Source organism: Euprymna scolopes, chromosome 21 (genome assembly GCF_053919585.1).
Source record: "Euprymna scolopes isolate OS-2025 chromosome 21, ASM5391958v1, whole genome shotgun sequence".
Taxonomy (NCBI): Eukaryota; Metazoa; Mollusca; class Cephalopoda; order Sepiida; family Sepiolidae; genus Euprymna; species Euprymna scolopes.
The window spans coordinates 11,472,333-11,496,738 of NC_136502.1; the positions used below are offsets into that span (position 1 = coordinate 11,472,333).

At 35.2% G+C, this 24,406-nt stretch overlaps 1 protein-coding gene across 3 annotated transcripts in view; it reads right to left on the bottom strand.

Annotated features, from left to right (window-relative positions):
- Nucleotides 1-24,406, bottom strand: part of LOC145241988 (protocadherin gamma-A4-like) — a 249,983-nt gene that overhangs the window by 179,780 nt on the left and 45,797 nt on the right. For 2 of the 3 annotated variants that reach the window (XM_080104866.1, XM_080104868.1), the window contains exon 2: nt 4,889-4,944. The exons of the other annotated variant lie outside the window; for it this stretch is intronic. The gene's annotated coding sequence lies outside the window, so the exon portion shown is untranslated. The remainder of the gene's footprint in view (nt 1-4,888; nt 4,945-24,406) is intronic. 3 annotated transcript variants of the gene reach the window in all.

Sequence of the window (24,406 nt, forward strand, 5' to 3'; positions counted from 1 at the left end):
TGTTTGCATATATCTGCTGGTACTCACACATATATTTGTGTGTGTATATATATATATCAATTTTATTTATACAAACATTAATGGCTACATATGTGCATACATGTTTCTGTAATCACCCACGTTGGGGGATTACAGAAACATGTATGCACATATGTAGCCATTAATGTTTGTATAAATAAAATTAATATACCTGCTCTGTTCACTCATTGAGCACTATTTTGGTAGACACATGTTGTTTCATTGGATGTACTTCTAGGAAACTAAACTCTACTGGCTATATATATATATATATATATATATATATATATATATATATATATATATATATATATATATATATATAATGTATGTATGCATATTAGCAAAGAGACCCGACGTTGCTCAGGATTGAATGAGGATCAACGAATGTTCCACACTTCCAATATTTTCATTGTCATCAAAATCGATGAAATCCCCAATCGAATCGATTATAGTTAGTTTGTAGTTTATGTTATTCTGTCGGTATTCGACACAGCTGAGCTGAAGCTCCACTGCACCCAGGCTGTCCACTTCATACAGAAGTCCAGTCCACTAGACGATTGAGGTTGGGACTAGAGTAGTCTGGTGATGGTGGCTGGTCAGGTATTTTTTCTAGCCAGATGTCCAGTATTTTCTTGAAAGTGTTGGGTACACTCCTTATATTTCTTATTGCGGTTGGAATACAGTTGAATGTTCTTATACCACTGTAGGTGAAGCTGTGATGAATGGGGACTTGATCGTCTGTGTAGTGTGGTTTTTATATAGCAGAGCCTTCCTCACCACTATTGGGTTCTTTCTAATATTGTTGCGTTTGGGATCCTGTCTTCCAAGATTTTACATACATAGATGATATATCGTTTTGGCGTTGTAGCGAATACATTTGCAGCTCCTTCAGCCTCCCCCAGTAATTCATTTGGTTTACTCCACCTATTTTGCTGATGAATGTTCTCTGGGGTGCTTCTATTTTGAAAATTTCTGTTACTTTTCGCGGAGACCACAACTTACAGCAGTATTCCAACCTTGTGAGTTAAGAACGCACCTCAATGCACCAGTAGGAAGCTTCACATGCCTCCCCAAAGTGACTTAGTCCACAATACATTGTAGTCTACATTGCACTGTAGAGAACTTAATGTTAAGTTTATGAAATTAGTTTTATATAATGATTTGAATTAAAGTTTAAAAATGAAAAAGTCAAGTACAATGGCTCAATCATGCTCTAAGCAGAAATATTCATTTTGAACACACCCTTATCTTATTATAGAACCTACTGTTGATTTTATATACCTGGCCCTTCTGCTTGTGTGGTGATAAAACTTCTCAAATGCACTTATGATGTTAAGCTGTATAAATGTGTTAACTTTGGTCAAAATTGTATTGTTTTCTTTAATGGGATTACTTCAATTATTAGTTTTCGATATTTATCAGGGGCTTTCTGACAGAAAACCTATCTTACAACACTCTCAGGTACATAAGATACATGTGTGTGAAATTTCAAAAAAATTTGGGAGTCTATAAAGAATGAACACACACACATAAACACACAAAGCGCCTTATATATATATATATATATATATATATATATATATATAGAGAGAGAGAGAGAGAGAGAGAGAGAGAAAGAGAGATTCACTCATATGCAGTCCTATGTATGTATGTTAGTGTGTGCATACACCCACACAATATATATATATATATATATATATATGAACATCTAAAATCTAATGTTGTTTTCGCCCTATACCAGCTTCCTCCAAATAGGGAATATTAACTTCACAAACGGTCTCCAGTCGCATGTTTATACTGGTCATGGAAAGACGACATACAATTCCTAAATGGTTATCCATCTGATAATGGCCAGGCTTCATGTCACTTAACTTTGATAATCTAACGAGAACCAGTGTTTCAACATAAACCAGTGTCTACTAAGGCTGTCCAGAGAAACAGGAGATATGGATCTTTCAAAAATTGAACCTAACCCTTACGATGGTATATATAAAAACAAGAGACAAAAGCCAGTAGTACCATCTCCATGACTTGCCAAACATTTTAAACAAGACTGTCTTGAAAATGAGACAGAAATACATAGCAAGCCTGCCAGAGAAATAGTCCCAAAGAGTTATCAAAAATACATCAAGGCCTTCCATTGCAGAAAACCGGAAGAATGAGTCAACTAACAGCGGACCAAGTATTTTTAGATTTACTACCTCAGGAATATATGTGGAAAACTTTGTAGACTTGCTGAAAAGAAGACCTAAAATGCACCATTAATGGCTGGAAGAAGAAAAACACCTGGAAGGTTTACCTATTTCTTATTTTCTTGTAGGTAATCTCAGGAAGTGTCTTGTAATATCAAATTCAAAACAAATTATTATTAGTTATGTTATATATTAAGGACCCTACGATTAAGTTAGCTAGTGTGAATTTTAAAAAGGTCACATTTAGTGCATGTCATGATAATAATAATCTGCAAACAGAATCATTCACATAACCGGTTAAATTAAAGCAGGGGGCAGCAGTCCAAACAGTGAACAACATGATGGTTTTGGTGCTAGGGAAAATGAAGGGTTTTTTTTTCAGATCAGTCTCTCTGTGAAAGCCCCGTGAATAATCTAGAAAACTCAATAATCTAAGCAAAATGATACCTTCAAGGTCTCTATGTGCATCTCTCATTGCAGTTAAGTTACCTAATTATCTACTTCTTAACTGGCTAAGTGAACACCAGTCTCTTTTTCTGTGTCAATTCTCTTCAAATAATACCATTTTGGGAAACTCTCAGACAACGTCTTCTTTTGTCCTCTTTATCACAGCAAACACTAAACAAAATAGTTATGGCAAAAATAAGCGATCATTACAGAAGTGGAAAAAAGAGACTCTGTATAAACATCATACACATACACACACACACACATATATATATATATATATATATATACTAAACTACCCATGACCCGCTGGGTCAATATATGTTATAGCTAGCTATGGAATAGTGAGTATACAGAAGTAATGTATAAACGTGCAAAAATTGAATGCACATGAAAACAAACATGGCGACCACTGAAAACAATGCAGAATACATAATAACTCAATTCAGACTTGTAATGGCAACGATTTACCATTAATCACTTAAAATCATTAAAAAATTATTTTTTAGATAAAAAAAATACTTGATCAATCAATTTACGTAATAACACCTTTTAAAAATTCATAAATAAATAGATAAAAATAATGATTGGGGAGGGGCAAACCAAAGTTTTCTCAAAGTGAAAAATCGCAAAAAAAAAAAAAAAAAAAAGGAAGCAAAACAATAATTTCGTTTTATTCATACGAAAAAGATGAACTAGCGTGAATTTTATAAAAGTCGATTAAAATAAATGTAGAGTTGACGTGCATTCGCAAATTGTACATATTATAATCTAGGGAGTATATAAAAAGTTCTCCAAACTAGAAACCCTCTCGACCCCCCCCCTCCCCAAAAGCCTTTCTTGGACATACAAAAACGCATGCGCCATTTTTGCCTTTTATATATATAGACAACTGATGGAAAGCCATGGAAACGTTTTCTGGGAAGCCATTAACAAATATGAGCTTCACCATCTCTCTATGATCATCAAAAGCTACCAATTCTGCTAGTCCTTTTATATAAATGGCATATACCTTGACATTTTCAGGTGGTTGTCCAGAATTCTCTCTATATTAAAAAACAAAATAATTTTATAATGCACATACTCGGGATAGAATGAAAAAATCATATTCTAAGAATTATGTAAATTGATTGATCAAGTATTTTTTTTTTTTTAAAATAATTTTTTAATGATTTTAAGTGATTAATCGTTAAATCGGCAAATCGTTGCCATTACAAGTCTGAATTGAGTTATCGTCCTTCATTTCTTTAAGGTCATCAAGCAAGACACCCCAGTCTCGCTTCCTTATAAAATTTGATTTTCTTAGTTAAAAAAACAAAACAAAAAAACTATTTGATTAATTTACGTGACTTTTGGAATATGACATTTTTGTTTCATCATGGGTCCATGCATCATGAAGATTTTTCTTTATTTTTGCTTTTCAATATAGGGAGAATTCTGGAAAGAACATGTTTTCGCTATCCTTTGCATCAACAGAAAAACTTCCACCCATAAAAGACATCTTTAACTTAACCTTCAGTCTATGGTCCCCCCTCACCAAACTTTCACAGGAAACACTCGTCTAGCTGAAAACACTATCAATAATTCCCCCCACTCTTTATCTGTGCCTAAACCTAAATGTAGATTCCATGAACAAAGCTTCTTTCTTAGAACTGCACGCCTGTGGAATTGTCTTCCGTTTTGCTGCTTTCCGGCTGACTACAATATGGTTGTGTTCAAGTCTAACGTAAATAAGTTCTTGATGAGCCGTTCCATATAAGTTATCAACTTTACCAAATTTTCATTACTAATCATTACTATAATGTCCAATTTCTACTGTACACTCTTTAACCCTTATCCTTGAGTGGCCTCTTGGCCTTGATAATGTGGTGATGCCTGTGTAAAAAAACAAAAACAAAAAAAAAACCTTAATCATGCCTGTCTTAGTTATCCTCATTTTTTAATTAAAGGTGCATGTTTATGGCGTCTCCTTTCAGAAATAAGAAAACTTGCAATACCAGAGATCTGTTACAGCTTTACGGTCAGCTTCACCTGATATCAATCAAGTCATCAAATCACCTTCACCATTATAGGGTTTTATCATGTTTCTATTTAAACGAACTTTCCCCAGTTTTCTTCGAGATGTCTCACCCAAACTCCTCAATCTAATTACTCTAACAATGTCAATAAATTCAATTTTCACTTAAAAAAAGAAATTGCTTCAAGTTTTAAAAAAAAAGGCCTCTTACCATCAGAATTATGGAAATTTCTCCAGACAAGGCATGAAGCCACTTGATGTAAGGAGCTAAAAAAAAAAAAAAGAAAAAAAAAGAAAAGTACTTCAAGGTCAAAAATTTGCCAATGATAAATGTTAGATGGAGTAGATTCTGACCTAAAAAAAAAAAAAAAAGAAGCAATTATTCTCTCTTTGTCAGAAACATCGCTTCTGGAATGTGAGGACTAAAGGATACCATAAGGGAAGCAAGAGATCCACTTTCTCCATTCTTTCTCTCTTACATCTTCATAATTTTCCATCTGTTCTCCATTTTTTTCAACTAAAAATCAAAAAAAAATTGCAACGTTATAAATACCCTCAGAAGGAGCAAAAAATTTGCCTATGCGAGATATGAATCACATTGAATTCAAGATTGGTTTTGTTATAAGTTCTTATTTCAAAAACACTTATCTCTCTTTTTTTTTTCTTTGAAGATTGTAATGCTGGGTATGGGGCAGCCAAACAAGCTGCCAACATTCCCCTGCTTTTTATTGAAACCAACCGAGAGCTCTTTTTAGTATCCTCGCTGTTCCCTTAAGTACAATTGTCTGGATCTCTCTTGAACATGGTTCACCAGGAATATTAGTTAAGTAGGACTTCAGGTTCTTCCTCATAAGCCTTGGGGCACCTACATTCATGTCAGTTGAAATGGATATTTTTCTTTATAACATTTGGTCTTTCAGAACTCAGATCTTGAAACCCAATAAGCAAAAGTTGTTAAACATGTTTTAATTAGAAAATACTACCTAATACCTATATCTATGCTAGCAGGCCGCTCGACGTTGCCCACTCGTACAATATGCTTAAACATAATATTTTAATTTATGCAGATTGCATATGTATTATTATAGAATTAATCCTGTATTGATTTTATAATAAATGAATAATTTGCTGGTGGACTAATTCGCAAAAAAAAAAAAATAAATAAATAAATAAATAAAAATAATAAGGATAATGTCGTTCATCAAATTCCATATGTGCTTGTTTACAATATGATGTAAGCTGATATTAAATCTTGACGATCTTTAAAATAGCCTTTCTTCTCTGATGGATTAAAAAGAAGAATTTTTACAGGGGAATATCTTACGTTTTTATCTATAAAAGAAGAAAGACTATTTTTAAGATTGGATTTTTTCGATTTTCAATATTTATTGGAAGAATTTATGAACAAAACATATCTAAGAACACTGCCAGACATATAAATTACCTTTGTGTGAAATTTGCAAAAGATAGGCTCAGCCGTTTTGGAACCTATGAGGAAGGAACTCATACACACACAAAGTGACTTATATATAACAGTGTGTGCATATATATATATATATATATATATATATATATATATATATACAAACACACACACACACACACACACACAGACGTATGTATATTAGACTTTTTAGAATCCTAAACAGGAAAAAGTTGCTTTATGCCAACCTTCTAGAGCAAATGTGATATTGTGGTAACTAATCCCTATTACTCCCTAACTGTGCATTGAATTGATGTCATAATACTTAGTTTGTTGCCCCTTATAACAAACATGCATACAAAATTTCAACCGAGTAACGAGAAAAAGTAAAACACAAATATAAGACTTTTTAGCTCATCAAAAACTGCAAAATTTATAGCTTGTTAACTTAGAATAAGTGCTTTATGTCAAACTTCTAGAGTAAATGTGGTATTGTGGTGACCAATGTATCCCTAACTGTGCATCAATACTTAATTGGCTGCACTTTATCATGAGAAAGATCAATACACAGCCAGATTGGCCCAATAATTTCTGAGAAAAACAGACAGACAAAGAGTAATATAATATAAATATATATCTCCACATATAATATTTTGACTGCAAAAATTCCCCTTTGGACCAACAGGTTTGCAACAACAGATGCCACATACAAATTTATTATGTCATTATAATAAAATCCTACCTTTCATCCTAGAAGCAACATCATCACAAATGCAACCATCTTTAAAGGAAGTGATTCCTGTTTTTCCCTATAAATATCAAGTCCCACTACAGCCTCCAGTCAACACTGGGAGGAAATATACACATTATATATATATTGTGTTGGCACCCTTCTGTAACTGGATCATAAACTGATGGACATAACATAATCTTTCCCTTTTCCGATTAAAAAATAATAAAGTTTCCTAGATTAATTCAGTTCATTCTGATTGGCTGAGTTCTGACCATACCTATATTCCGGATTAACGGTATTTGAATGGTAAATGAACGCTAACGTATCATTCAGATATTGTGTTGCAATGATACCTACTTTTGTCCTCCAAGTAAATTGCTACGCTCATTTTCTTACATTTTATGGCATCAGTTTGTATTTCCTGTCTCTCTCTCTCCCCCTATCTCTCTCTGTATATATTCTTCCCAACTCTCTCTCATGCTCACTTTTTGTACATGCTAAGGGCTAAATGGTCGGGAAAATAATAATCAAAGAACAAAATATCAAAACAGATCCTGATTAACCGTTTTTCCTTAAATATTTTAACAAAATGAATAAGTTTAGAGAGAGAAGAAGAAAAAAAAAAGAAAAAAGTGTACATATTCATTTAACGCATTTTTTAAAAGTGTATATATATCGACATTGAACAACCCAACCTTCATACACACACATGTTTGTCCTTCCCGACATGGGTAGGACTCAAAAACTGTTCTCTTTTTCGTATGGTCTATGGCTTTTTCTTTTCTTGCATTTTTACTTCAATATCCTGAAGATGTCCTCTGAAATAGGGACGAAACGTTAATTATTTTAATAATTTCATTCGGTTTTTCTATTTTTCTCAAAACATAACGTCAACCACCACTGGTATTTTTATTCTATATATATATATATATATATATATATATATATATATATATATATATATATATATATATCTTTATTTTTATAAAGTAATAGGATTCGTGTGTTTCTGTCTGTGTGTACAGCTCTCCATCATCAACGAAATATAAAGGAGGTAAGAGGGTAGATCTCTCCTGGTAGAGAAACATTAGAACCCATTTTAGGATGTTTCTGTTATAGGAGACATAAGAATCTATGCCTAATTTCTTTATATACTAGTCTACAAACCACCCCCATATCGAATGACTTATGCTCATTTGCATATCACATTATATTAAATCTCTTTAATTAATTACCTCGACCTTATTACATATTGGAAATATTCTAATCATTTCAACTGTACTATTTACAAAATCTATTTAACATTTGATTATTTAATATATTTTCATTTAATTTTATATTCGATTTATTTCACTTTACGTATATTATCAAAACAATTCATTGGCGAGGAAAGCTTTATGTTTTGGGATTGTATTGAAAATGTAATGGAAATTTCAATTTCGTTCCGTTTTAATCTTTTATATTTTACTTGCCAATATAATTGAAAGAATACAATTCAACTATCGTAATTTTATATAAATAAACAAAAACAAATATTTTAAAATAAAACTTTATTAAAAAAGAAATAATTTTATTTTTAAATGAAAAAAATCAATTTAGTAAAATAATTGTATTAAACACCCCCAGCCTTGTCAGCAAACCTGTAAACCTATAAAAGTTAACATTTCGAATGTAAACAGTGATTTTTCGATTTTGTTAGCGCTTGCCGCAATTAAAGACAATTAAAACGGAACTAACTTTATTTCCATTCTATTTTTTAAACAACCCCCAAAACATAACGCTCTCTTCCAGTTATAGCCAATTTTTTTTTAATTAAATAAAACAGGTCAAAATAAACAGATAAGCGCATTTTCTTTTACATTTTTCTTACAACCATTGTCATTTAACCAACTGCAGGATATCGTTACTTTTGTGGGGTTGTTTTGAAAATGGCACGGAGATTATAATTTCGTTCCAATTTAATCTTTCTGGTCGAGCCTATTTCGAAAGCCTGTCTTATCATAGATTTGAACGACAAATAATTTATTACATTTTGATTATTACTATCTTAAGACTTAAAGCTTATATTTATTTCATTTTTCTATTTATATATTGAATTAGTTATTTCCAGTCTTATTTAAACTTAGTGCTTTCTTTAAACCGGATGAACCTTTTATAAAAATATGAGTTTAACGTAAAGAACACGAACAAGGTTTTATTCAACTGAATTTCTTCCAGTTTACTAAAAAAATATATAAATTTAAAAGAGATATAAATAATAAAATAAAATAGTTATGTAATTTAAAAGAAATACACGTACTCACAAAAGCAGAACTTTTTTTACACATTTTTTTCTTTAAAACCATAACAATGAGACTAACAATTACCTAGATCTTAGTAATTATTTGTTTTAATAGAACTGTTTTAATTGTACTGTTTACTTAGTTAACCTAAGTTGGTATTACATTTATTTTACATTTACTTTTTTTTTTAATTATTACTTTTAGACTGTGACGTTTACACCCGGAAGTAATGAGTCACACGTAGGTCGCTTTTATTCATTCCTTTTGGTCAAGATCAAAGTGTAGTATCTGTTCTTCAGATGCTGCACTTCATTTTCTTGTTCTCTTTCGGTGGAGGAGAAATCCTTCACGACTGAGACAATTTTTATTTTTGTACCTTTTCTCCACGTTAAAAAACGACCCTGGTGTCTAACTCTGTCCCGTGGGGAGGCATAGTAAATAGGTACAATATAATTGTTTATAATTGTACTATTCAGAAATATTATTTATAGTTCGTCCATTTCAGTTAGTATACATTTCCTTTACGCTTAATTAATTTACAATCATTAATATCGTTAAACAATTCCGTTTAAAACCGAAATTATGTCACCCAAACGAAGTAGAAACGAAAGTGAGGAAGAAAGAATGGAAAGATTGGAAGCTAATAGACTAAGAGTTGCTGCAATTCGCTCCAATGAAAACAATTCAGATAGAGAAAGACGTCTAGAACTTAACAGGATACGTCAAAGAGAAAGGAGAGCAAGACTGTCAGATTTGGAAAGAGAAACCCAACGTGAAGCTGACAGAACTAGACATGCTGTAAGGCGGTTAAATTCATCACAAGATGAAATTCAAGAAAGGCAAAGATATGCACTGGAAAGAGAAGCAATATTACGATCGAATGAATTATATGAGGTAAGTAGACGTACACAAGGTCAGTTGAGAGTGGCTCAACGACATCAGAATGAATCGGAAACCCAACGAAGCTTTCGCCTATACCAAGGGCAACAACGAGAGGCTGCATGGAGAGAGAGTATGACTTTGCCCCAGCAATTGACAGAAAACGAGGCAGCTAGACAACGAATGACTGCTTTGAGACACCATGAAATAGAACACTGCAATAGAAAAGGATTGCTCTACAACAAAAATGACTCTCTCACTACAGCTGATATAGGAAAAATGGACAAAGTATGTCAACATTGCTCAGCTGTAAAATTTAAAGGAGAAACCCCTGGTTGTTGTTGTTCTTCTGGCAAAGTTGTGCTTGATAGCTTTCCACCACTGCCTCAGTTGCTTCAAGATTTGCTCTCCGGCAATGGTCCCATCTCTAAAGATTTTCTGCAAAATCTACGCAGTTATAACAATTGTTTGGCAATGACATCATTTGGTCACAAAATTACGGCAGTATATGGGTGGAATCCTTCTTTTAGAATTCGAGGCCAGGTTTGCCACCAGATTAGGAGTCTTTTACCACCTGAAGATGAAACAGCAAAGTTTATTCAAGTCTACTTCTTGGATAGTCTGGAAGAGGAACTACATAATCGGGGATGTGACAGTAGACTCAATAGAGACATTCTCCAAAGTCTGACTGAATTTTTACATGAGAACAACAGCTTTATTTGTCAGCTGAAAACAACAAAGGAGAGGATTGAAGAAGAACACTTGGTAGAACATAAAGTTGTCATAAGGGAAGACCGAAGGCCGCAAGAAGAGCATCCACGGCGATTCAATGCTCCAACAACAACGTATGAGATTGGAATATTAATGGAGAATGAACCAACAGCTAACCGGGATATTGTCTTGCATTTTAGAAATGATACATTAAAATGGATCTCCGAACTACATCCCCTCTACGATACTTTAATGTACCCGTTAATGTACCCCTATGGTTCTCCATCTTACAACATCTACATGAAGGCATCCAATGGGCGAAAAGTTACCCAACAGCAATTTTATTCGTACCATTTAATGACTCGGCCTGGAAACTATTTTCTCTGGTACCGAAGGCTATTTCAACAATGGCTGGTGGATGTGTACTGCAAGATTGAAACAGAACGTTTACAGTTCCTGAGGCGTGAGCAACAGACCCTGAGAGCTGACAATTATAGCAACTTGAGAGATTCAATTCTTAGGGAGGATGGGAATCCAGAACAATTTGGTCAACGAGTTGTACTTCCGGCAACTTATACAGGAGAAATTGTCCATGTATGATTGACAACAAATGTTCCAAAAAATACCCAAAAGAATTTCTTCAGTGTACCGAGCAAGGCCAAGACTCTTACCCCAAGTACAGGCGAAGAAAACCAGAAGATGGAGGCCAGACTGGTACAATAAGGATGAAGAGAAATGGTCGGTATGTTAATCAAGAAATAACAAACCAGTGGATTGTTCCGTACAACAAGGTCCTCCTTCAGCAGTTCAACGCTCACATTAACGTAGAAATTTGCAGCTCGATCCAAAGCATCAAATATGTCCTCAAATACGTGAATAAAGGATGTGATCAAGCAGTGTTTGAACTACAAAGAACTGATGGAGCAGCTAACCAACAAGGCCAAGTACAAAGTCACATTGTGGATGAGATCCAGCAGTTCCAGAATGCAAGGTATGTCGGCAGTTCAGAGGCGGCCTGGAGGATATTGGAACATCCCATCCATGAACATTTCCCCCCAATTGTACAACTTTCTGTTCATCTTGAAAATGGGCAGCGTGTCATGTTCTCAGCTGATACTGCTCTGGAACGAGCCCAAGGTCCACCGCCTGCCACAACTTTGACAGCACTTTTTCAACTCTGCCATGAGGATGACTTTGCAAGGGGTCTCAAATACGTAGAAGTCCCTGAGTTTTACACTTGGAACAAATCGACAAAGAAATGGATGAGAAGAATGCGTGGGGTACAAGTTGAAGGTACTGAAAATGATGATGTATGGAAGGCACCATGCATTGGGAGAATCTACACGATTAGTCCAAAAGCAGGGGAGTGTTATTTCTTACGCCTGTTGCTCAATGAGGTTGCTGGTCCAACTTCATTTCAAAATTTGCGAGCATACAATGGTCAGGTGTTTGAAACATACAGAGCAGCGTGCCTTGCTCGAGGCCTTCTAGAAAATGACCATCACTTGCATCAAGCAGTAGGAGAGGCAAGTGCCACTCAATCACCTTCAAATTTGCGAAGCCTATTTGTGATAATTTTAACAGCCTGTGAGCCAAGAAATCCTCTTGAGATCTGGATGGCTTTTCGTGATGTAATATCTGAAGACATTCTTCACAGATACAGGCAAGAAGTTAACAATCCAGAAGCAGATTTTAATGAGGACATCTACAATAAAACTCTTTGTCTAATTGAAGAAAAAGTTCTCCTTATGTGCGGTCAACCATTGGCAAGCTATGGATTACCTGCACCAACGCAAGGGAGAGATGAAAGACTCGCGAGAGAGTATCAACGTGAAGTTACTTATAATCTTGAAGAACTTTCCCTACAAGCAGAAAATATGCAAGAAAAACTGACCGATTCTCAAAGAGAAGTTTACAATTCATTCATGGCAATGTTGGAAGCACAAGGTGAAATGAACAAAAACATGATGTTTCTTGATGCTCCAGGTGGTACGGGCAAGACTTTTGTAATCAATTTGATCCTTGCAAAGATTAGATCCATGAGAAAGATTGTGCTTGCAACAGCATTCAGTGGCATTGCTGCTACTCTACTACAAGGTGGCCGCACTCTTCACAGCACTTTTAAAGTACCCTTGGATACTCATCGAATGGATCAGCCAGTTTGCAAAATTACTGGTAACTCAGCCTTGGCAAATGTAATTAGAGACACCTCTGCAATCATTGTAGACGAAGGCCCAATGACGCACAAGAGTGCTTATGAAGCAATTGACCGAACACTGCAAGACATCACAGGAAACAAGAATCCCATGGGTGGCATTCCAACCTTATTTTGCGGTGATTTCCGTCAAATCCTCCCAGTGGTTAAAAATGGCACAAGGGCTAACATTGTCAATGCAAGTTTGAAACAATCCTATCTCTGGAGGCACGTTATAGTGAAGAGACTGACTACTAATATGAGAGCCTATATCTCTGATAACACAGCTGCAGCAGACTTCTCAAAATTGCTTCTCCAAATCGGTAATGGTCAGTTTCCTATCACTTCTTCACCTGACACAATTAAGATTCCAACTGCGCTTGGTAAATGTGTCGGTAATCAGAAGCAACTGAAAGACAAAGTGTACCCAGACCTGCAAAACAATGGAAAATCACCGGATTGGCTTGCTGAGAGGGCTATTATTTCGCCATTAAACAGCAATGTGAATCATTTGAACAATTCAATAATGGATGAATTTCCAGGAGACACAAAGCAATACAAGTCAGTTGATTCGGCTACTAATGAATATGAAGCTGTTCACTACCCTGTGGAGTTTTTAAACTCTTTGGAGATATCTGGAATGCCTCCACACATTTTAAATCTCAAAATTGGATCGCCAATCATGATTCTTCGATCCTTGGAACCGCCAAAAACAACAAACGGAACCAGATGTGTTATCACCAGATTGCACACCAATGTACTTGAGGCCACCATTTCCTGTGGTCCCTACAAAGGCGAAACCGTTCTACTGCCAAGGATCCCCTTAGTTCCATCGGACTCAGAACTTCCATTTAAATTCCGGAGACTCCAATTTCCTGTGAAGGTGTGTTTTGCAATGAGCATAAACAAAAGTCAAGGTCAGACATTTAACACCATTGGCGTAGACTTGACATCAGACTGCTTCAGTCACGGTATGTTCTACGTCTCCACCAGCCGGACAGGAAGTTCAGAAAAACTCTACATTCTGGCTCCAAATCAAAGCAGCAGAAATGTAGTTTACCCTGAGGCTCTTCAGTGAAAAGTTCGAGAAATGGATATGAGGAAAAACTGACATGATCTGATTGTGGTAAGTTTTTAGTATTGAATGTGCAAGATAAAATTTAAGCAAGAGTTGAAAATTACTTCAATGAAAAATTTACTATGTAACATCAAGTAACCTTCCTTTTTGATGAAAATGTTTTGTGAAGTTCCTGATTGAATTTCAGTCACTACAAGAGGTAGTTAAAATGTTAATCACCTTATGCAATCGTTGCTCTTACAACATCAACTTACTGGAAAGGTGCCCACAGATTTTGGTACCCGAGTGCGCAACAAAGCTCCGTGCGAAGCACGGGTATCTTTGCTAGTATATATATATATATATATATATATATATATATGAATACTTAAACATTCATAGTGACCACATTACAAAAAAACCTTGCCAATTCCGTGACCTTTGAAAGAGGAAAAAAAATGCAATTTGGCAGTGGAGCAACTGTGAATTATGAGAATTCGTGCCATTAATAGCATCAAAAGGTGACCACTCAATAATGGCTGATGGATTTTTATTTATTTCTAAAGATCTATCCAATGTCTGGCTTCAGTTTGGCTTCAATACTTATCAAGTTTCATCTATTTGACAGGATAGGGATGAGGATAGAGACATTAAAAAATATATATTTAATAATAGATGGGAAACATGTCCTCATCAGTTTGTGTTAAACTCCTTTTAATAATTAGCAACGTTATTTTTTTGTCCTTAATAAGCCTTGATTTTTTTTATGTTTATTTGAATCTATAAATGTCTTGCAACTGGCGTGTGCATGTGCAACTATAATGCAGAGTTGCACGTACAAAATTTGTATCCATTTATACCCAGACATCCATACACACGATGTGTGTATAATTACAATGTGTACAATTATTATGCAGTTATATTCACATGTAAGAACACACACATAAATATACGCATGTATACACACAACTACATATACATCTAAATATGCACTCATATAAAGCATGCATAAATACACACACATAATACATGTATATAGGCACATGTATGCATATATAAACATTATATATATAAAGACATATAGCCGTTTATATATATATATATATATATATATATATATATATATATATATATATATATAGAGAGAGAGAGAGAGAGAGAGAGAGAGAGAGAGGGTGTCTTTTTAGAGGCAGCTAAATTTAATTTAAAATAAATTGCAGAAAAATATTTTTTTCATACAAATATGTAGTTTATTTTCAAAGATTGATTTTTGGCATTTATAATTAAAATACAATTTTGGGCATTGATGGCATAATCTAGGTCCAATTTTCACAAACCCTTTGATAAAATCAGGCTCTATTTCAACAATAATGTGACAGAATGTTGTTTTCCGAGTAGTCTATCTTGTATTGCTGTATCTGAGCAGACATGGGGTTTTACATATCCCCTTTTAAATTAATCTAATGGGGTTAAATCACATGAACGAGGTGGCCAGTTAACGTAATGTAAAATGATTTGTTCAGATGTTTCTGTCAGTAAACTAATTGTATCATTTGCAATTTACAAACGTTGTTTGGGTATCAGTCTCTTCATGATGAATTGCCAAACCAAGCTGAACTCCAAATAACCGACAGTTCCCAAATCTACAATTAATGAAAATAGAGTTGCCAATTTACATTTTGCAGAATCTAAAAAGAACATCAGTACATCTGCTACTAGTCTCTTACTCTTGGACAGGGTTCAGAAGAGAGTCGCCAACCTAATAGGTCCCGAACTGTCAGATAGCGATCAGTCTCTCTCCCATCTATGAAATGCTGCATCCCTCTGCCTGTTTTACAAGTATCTTAATGGTAGATGCTCTGACGAACTACAAACCATTGTACTCCCTGGACATAACTACTCCTGACAAACACAACAAGCATCAAAATCCCACCCCTTCTTTAAAAAATTTTTATTTTATTTTATTACATTTTCACCCCAAACAAGGCACATTGCCACTTTGGTGTAGAGGGCTACTATCAGGGGCAATAACTACTGGGGTACTATGTTGGGATTTGGGCAGCAAGATGTCGGTTCACGTTACACTTGAACTTCTGCATGTCAGTACAGTTGGAGAAGCAGGGACCTGGAATGGAATTCAAGAGTCTAGCGGTTCTGGGGAAGAAACTACTGGAGTAGAAAGATCTTTTACATCGAGGGATCGCTACTGTGTGGTGGTGGGATTTAGCTGCCTGTCGGGCTTGTCGAGGGTGTCTACGTCACGGGGGCACAAGTTTCTGCAGTTTGCCAGAGCATTCACCGTTAAAGTACTTGTAGAACAGGCAGAGGGATGCTACATTTCATCAATGGGACAGAGGCTGAAGCTTAGATGCTAGTTCAGGGCCTATCAGATTGGCGACTCTCTTTTGAACCTTGTCTAGGAGCGAGAGACTAGTAGCAGATGCACCAGCCCAAATGTGACAGCAATACTCCATACATGGGCGAATGGTGGCCTTATAGAGGTACGGGATACTTTCGGGTGTTAATAGTTTTCTAGCATGGTAGAGAGAGCCTACCTTCTTCACAGCGGCCCTGGCAATGCTTTCAATGTAATTGTTCCAACTCATGTTTCCTGTGAACGTTAAGCTAAGCAGTTTGAAAGATGTACTCTCAGATAAAGAGTCACTGTCCATTGCTATTGGTGGCAGAGAAGGTTTCTTGTAATTATTGAAGGAAACCAGTTTAGTCTTGGCAGCATTGAATGTGACCATCCATTTTTGTCCCCATTCCACTACAGATTGGAGGTCATCCTCTAGTGTTTTTGCCATTTCTTTAAATATGTGTTCATTTGTTTTCCTTTCATGCCTGTTATAGCGTGTGGTGTCATCAGCATATATACCCATCTCAGAGGCAATTTTGTTGAGGAGGTCATTAATGAATATTAGGAATAATAGAGGTCCAAGGATAGACCCTTGAGGCACTCCCATATTTATATCTTATTGTTTAGATGTACAACCTTCAAGGACAACCTGGATTTTTCTCTTATCTAAGAAGGATTTAATTATATTAAGTATTCTACCAGTGATACCGTATGATCTAATTTTCCTGAGGAGACCCTCATACCATACCCTGTCAAAATCCTTAGATATATCTAGAGCGACCACTCTGCCCTTCCCTGCTTTGTCCAGTGAATAGTATATACGTTCTGAGATTACAGTTAGAATGTCTGCTGTGGAACAGGCTTGTCTAAATCCATATTGTTTGTCAGTCAGAAGTTTAGCATCTGTAAGGTGCTGGACTAGAGCATGGTTAATTATGGTTTCAAATATTTTGGCGAAAAGTGGGAGGAGGCTAATGGGGCGATAATTTGATGGGTCAGTTCTTTCACCAGAATTCTTGAATACTGGTACCACAGAAGCAGTTTTCCAACAGCCCGGAAAGCAAGCTTCATTAAGGGATTTGTTGTAGAGTTTGGAGAGAACTGGAGCTACTTCGGCTGAGCACTTTTTTAATAGCACAGCTGGGATGAGATTGGGTCAACATGCTTTTGAAGTGTCAAGGTTTTTTTATGATAGCATGCACCTGAACAGGGGTGATTTTAGATCGTCTAGTGTGGCCTCTGTCCGTAAAGGAAAGTCAGATAGGGGGTGGTTTTGTGTGGAGTTTGAGGCAAACTGACTGGCAAGCATATTAGCCTTCTTGGTTGCTGAGCAAACAACCTCGTGATTGTTGGTTAGTGGGGGGGATTGTTGATTGCCCCTTATTTACTACACTGTTGTAGATTTTGTGCTTTGATACGTTTTTTTCTAAATTTTGTGCTTTGATACGTTTTTTAGTGGTTTCAGTAAATTCTCTCTTAGCTGTCGCTATTTCTTAACATTACTTCTAGCCTCTATATACTTCTGTCTGTTTGAACTGGACATATGTTGGTTAAATCTGCGGTATGCATGCTGCCTTTGAGCAATGGCAGTTGCGCAAGTAGAAGTAAACCATGGGGGAGAGTGGGGCTTGCTATAAAATTTCTGCATGGGAACATGTGCTTCAATTCCCGTTTTGAACCATTCAGTGGTCTCATTTGCGCACTGTTCAGCAGGAAGAGAAAAAATATTTCCCTATGGAGCATCTCTGATAAGATCTCTGATGGCTTCCCAGTCAGCCTTTTTATAATATCTTGTTGTTTTGAGCACTGGCTCTTCAGTTTAGAGCGATTTCGACCATTATCACTGCATGATCAGCGTTCCCAAGTGGGCTGTCAGCATTTATTATACAATCATCGGGAACTGTGGTCAGAAACAGATCTAGAAGTGATGCGTGTTGTTCTTGCTGGTCAGGGAAACAGGTTGGAAATGTAACCATTTGTGATAGGGAGTGAGATATAGCGAAGCTATGTGTTGTGCTGCCCGCTGCATCTGTGTAAGTAGAGAATCCAAGCCAGTTTTTGTGGTGGACATTAAAGTCACCAAATACATGTACTTGTGCACGAGTGTCGAGGGAGAGTGCTGTGTCTATGCTGTCGGAGACTTTGTTTATACACAGCAGAGATCTTCAGATGCCAGTAAGACTTCTACTCAAATAATTTCTTCCCCAGAACTGCTAGATTTTGGAATTCCCTTCTGGGTTCTTGTTTCCCCGACTGTACTGACATGCAGACGTTTAAGTGTAATGTAAACAGACATCTTGCTGCAAAACTCCTGTCATAGTATCCCTCCAATAATGTCCCAGATAGTAGCCCCCTAAATCAAAGTGGCACCATGCCTTGTTTGGGGTAAAAATGAAAATGCAATAAAAAAAAATCATTCAAGGTGGAACGATAAAATTGCCGCCATTTCCATTTGATGAAAACCAGTTTTCTGTTTTTGTTGCAGACCATCTACTAGTTGGCGTTGTGTACAAATCCCAAGAGCGATAGGAGCCTTCTATCATGTCTGAAAGTGAGACAATGTTCAACGAACGATATCGGAGATGCGCTGCTGTACAACACCTGCCGTTTACGATCCAAGTTATGATAACAGGATTATTGCCTGCACCCTCAAAATGCACATCCGAACGGTTCAAAGCTTAAGAGCACAGCTCAACAATGTTTTCCACCACAGTTATGATCTTTGGTGTGGTTTCAAGTGAGGGCCGCATCATGCCATTTCACATCTTCGAAGTCAACACCAAAATGTACCTGAATGTATTGAAGAGTGTGGTGATCTCCTGGTGTAATCAAATGGCCACTGGCAGACCCTGGGTGTAGCAGCAGGACTCTGCACCTGTCTACAAGTCCAAAGAGACCCAGGCTTGGCTCAGTGCAACCCTCCTCTCCTAACCTGCACCTGCTGGACTACTTCGTTTGGTCATACATCAAGAACATCACCAACATGACCTCCCACAGCACCAAAGCCAGCCTGATCGCTGGCATCCGTAGAGTATTTGCCCAGTTCCTGTCAGCGCTTGTGGAAAAGGCATGCTCCCAGTTCCCGACCTGTATTAAGGCAGTGATTGAGGCTGAAGGTGGCTACATTGAATAGATGTCAGCTTTCGTACATGATCAAGTTACCTGAATTAATTTGTTTGATAAAAGTTGTTAAATAAAGCTGTAGTGTTGTTTTCTTTAGGGCGACAAATTTATCGTTCCACCCTGTATTAACAAATATTGAGCTTTTCATCTGGTTGGGATCGTCATATAAACATTAGCATTTATACTTGCTTTCAGTTCAATTTGTAAACTTTTTAAAAAATTTTGTACATACATATATATATATATATATGATTAGTTTTTTTTTTGGAAAAAGAAATCCATTTAACAAAACGAGAGTTAAACGTGAACTTGTGAGGTACATATATATTCCACTTCCGGTTACAAAATAGATAAGTATTGGCTAAAGAGAGCTTGATATGGATATCTTAAACGGTCCTAATTATCGGGCTTGAAACCGACGGTACCAATGACTTGTCTCATCTAACAACTTTCTGTACACAAAATACAATATATATATATATATATATATATATATATATTTATGTAGAAATAAATTTTCTTATAATATATACCAATTCTTATTTAAGAAGCTCAATGTAATTACAGAGCAATATAGAGAATAATGACAAAACACTATATTCCAAAATTTATGATGTTAACCATCTTATAATTTATTCCTTTAATTCAGTTGACTTATAGAATTCTTGACAGTATCTGTTTCGTAGCGCAAAATCAATCACTTAATTATTATATCAATCAGTGAATCTATTATGCCCTTAACTCATCAGAAGAAATAGCAACAATCAATCAGTTAAAAGGAAATGAAGTGTGATTTGACATGATTAAAATGCAAAAATTGGAAGAGAAGCTGCATATACCTTTAAGATGTTTCCATTACGGCATTTTGAATATAATTTTTTGTCATTTATTCTCTCTCTCTCTATATATATATATATATATATATATATATATATACAGAGAGAGAGAGAGAGAGAGAGAGAGAGAGAGAGAGAGAGAGAGAGAGAGAGAAATGGCCCAGACAAGGTATGAAGCCACTTAATATAAGGAGCTAAAAATACTATAGTAAGTTCACCACTTTGCAAGAAACATCGCTCATGGAATGTGAGAACTACATGACAAAATAAGGGAAGCTACAGTTACGAAGCTGCCGAAATTAAACCCAAGGGCCACTTCTAAATATTCTTAAACTAATAATAGAGTTGTAGTTTCCGTCTGTTCACAAACCGCTAAGGTTTTGTAAAATAGACAGTCATTTAAACTACATTACTAAGGATGCTTGGATTAGAAGATTTCATTTTGATCAAAGCCAATACAACATTATCATAGGGTCTGTGCTCGTGCTTAACATCCATAAAAAGGCAATTTTATTTTAGTTATAACTTTAAAATTATATAAATTATAAAAATAAAAATGTTAAGATAATAAGAATTTTGGGGGTTGGAGGAGGAATGACTTCATGGATTTTATGGAAAGGCTGAGTGTGTTTTGAAGATGATTAAGAATTACAAATTTACAAAGTTTATATCAATTAATGTCATTTTACTTAAACCTCATTTCAATCCAATTCTAAATATAACCTTCAGTCTCACATGCAAAATTGAATATTTAAAAATGTAAAATATTAAAAAAAGAAAGAAAGTAATACAATGTTATAGGCCTGTCACAAAAGGAAAGATTTTCTCATCCAATCCTGAGCAATGCCGTTTATTTTGCTATAAAATCTTATTACCGTCTAAATATCTTCATAAGTGGATTTCAAGCTGAATATCTTTTATATCGATGCTCATCTCGAATATTGAGCATTTTCATCTGGAGAGGATTTGCTTCTAAATATTAGTATCAATATTTATATATCCATTTAAATTTTAAATTCTGAAGATATATATATATATATATATATATATATATATATATATATATAACTACTTCATTTATTCACATAAATTTAATATACGAAAGTATAGATTTATGCGTAAACTTTAAGTATTTTCTTCAAAAGTGCTCAATACGTAGGTAGAGCTAGTTAGTAATTTATAAAATATATATGGCGATTAAGCTACACTGAATATTCTGCGTTTCATCCAACTATAGGATTCGTCAGGCTTATGCGCGAATTCTGTCGTTGCTTGTTGTTTTTATATATGTTGAGGATTTCTAGTTGGCCAATCAGCTTTCTAGTATCCACCGCGCCCCTTTATATATATATATATATATATATATATATATACAATTTATAATATTCCAAATTTTTTGTTTATATAATTGAGAATTCGTTAATCGTTCATATACCAATAAATTTAAAGTCAGTATAAAGTGACTTAATTTGTAAGTTATTAATCCAACTTTTGTTGTCTTGTTTTCGTGAAAATAATATATATATATATTAGTAGTATGAAAATATATCTATGAGAATTAAGTTAAAAGGTGCCCATGTTGCATGCCTGCAGTGAATCATCAAGCTACTATTCCTAAGCTCTACTGATATATTGAGCACTATTGAAGTAAATATTGAAAATAAATTCATACACATATTATATCACTTTACAGTATATATATATATATATATATATATATATATATATATATATATATATATATATATATATCACCTTAAAAGATGTGTGAATGAGTAAATGTGTGTGTGTGTGTAATATATATTACTCTTCGTAAGACAGCAAGATTTTCCTTTCTTGCTTGTGCCGATGGTGCACTACTGGTGCAGACGATAAAAGCTTAGACCATGGAAAATATACCATACTTGAAACTGCCGGTATCAACAACTAATCGAGTTTTATTGTATTCGATTATCAATTAGAAATATAGTAATTGAGCAGTGTTCATTTATATATATATATATATATATATATATATATATATATATATATATATATATATATATATATATATAGAGAGAGAGAGAGAGAGAGAGAGAGAGAGAGAGAGAGAGAGAGACAGAGACAGAGACAGAGAGAGAGAAATTGGTAATCATTGCGATAAACTAGTACTGAGTTAAAACTTCCATCACTGCCATGCACCGCTACTCACCAAGGGCAACTATAAAAATCCAAGGTAGTCGGTAGTTGCCATGATTAAAAAAAAAAATGAAAGAAAAAAAAGTAATATATACTCTTGCTAATCAGTCGAACACTTTTAGTGACCAGAATATAAATTTTGTAGTCACTGTAACATTTAGCTTAAGAAAGAAAAAGAGGGGAAAAAACTTACCTCTCAAAAAGTAGGTAAGTCTGCTGTTCGCAGGAATGGTTAATGTCTCGGGATGTGTTTACTACAAGTCCATGTAAGCGTGTCACAGGCGAACAAATATTCAATTCCCCTGTCGAATATATTCGTCTGCTATTTTGGAGTTTACTTAATTATGAATTTCATTTTTCATATTTGGGATTCAAGGTGTCAGATTTTAGCTGCCTATGAAAGTTGTTTAAGTTCGTCTGTTTTAAAAGCATCTAAATCATTATTTTGTGTATGTGTGTGTGTGTGGGGGGGGTTATTTGATAATATTATATTTAGTACTAATGGAAATTTGATATCTGTCTGTCTTAAACCATAATTATATTATTACTATATTTTAATGTTCAATTAATGAATAGCCCTATAAAATAAATTAACTCCTATCCAATTTCCACCATAACTGATCATCACTATGTTGTCTCACCTGTTACTCATTAACTGTTAGCCTTGAGTGGCTCCCGGGCCTTGATAAACAGTGACTCTATAGTAGAAAAAAAATTCAGTTTACTATACTATTTCAGACTAATGTACTAGCATTGCTCAATACAGGATTCCGCACAGAAGGAGATAGTGTAGTTCAATGACGTGTAGAGAACTTTTTCAGGGTAGCTGCCCAAGTGAAAAAAAAAAAAACAAAACAAAAAAAAAAAACGGTGTCTTGGTGGGGTACATTCCTCTGAAAAGGGTACTTTTAAAACAGGAGTAAAGGGGGCAGGTGCTTAGACCCGCCCCCCTAGCACCTCCCTTCTGCAGTCCCTGTCTTGTGGTCATGAGATTATCATCCCAGGTATTATCTCCTCTTTTGAGAGGTGATGGTGTGTAGTGGTTAACGGCAAAGACTGGTAACCTGGGTGTCCAAAGTTCGAATCCAGTTTGTTCCACAAAAATCACTTTTACTTAGAATGTTGGCAACCTTCACGTGGTCCCTCCTGTAAGTACCTGATGTCTTTCTAGAAAGAATTCTGACTATAAAAATATCAGGGAAACCAATGCCATACAACATAATGACTAAGATTTCCTCTTTTTATTCAGAAATGTAATGTAGTAAGTATCTGTTCTCTTATGAGATCATCCTCCCAGGCATTGCCTCTTCCAAAGGGGGATAGTAGTGAATCATGTTGTCATGAGACTATCTTCCCAATTATTACTTCCACCTTTGAAGTAGAGTGGGTAGTGTAGTGTTTATTCTGTTATCATGAGATCACCTTCCCAAGCATTGCCTTTTCCTTAGGGTGGGTTCGACCGTCATATATATATATATATATATATATATATATATATATATATATATATATATATATATATACTAGCAAAAATATGTAATTGCAGGGAGCACAGTTTTGCTGATACGATTATTTGAAAACAAGTTGCGATTCTGCTAATACTAAATTGTGAACTCATGCATTTCTTAATCACAAAAGTCGTTCCAAAAGTAATGCCTCCTATTTTTATTCCACCCGAATGGATCAGAGGGGTATTGTAAATGGCATTGTTATGTTGACTGACCTTAAGCATTCATGATCTGAAAGTTTCATCCCTTTGTTGCAGATATTGACAGTGTGAGACTAAGAAAGCAACCCTTGATATGGACACGTGTCAGAAGCAGAGATGCATCATTGAATTCTTTTATGCAGAAAAGATTGAACTGATTAACATTCACTGGCGCCTGTTAAACGTTTATGAAACGAATGTAGTTGATATCAGCAGTTAGGTGATGGGTTCGTCGATTTCAGAGTT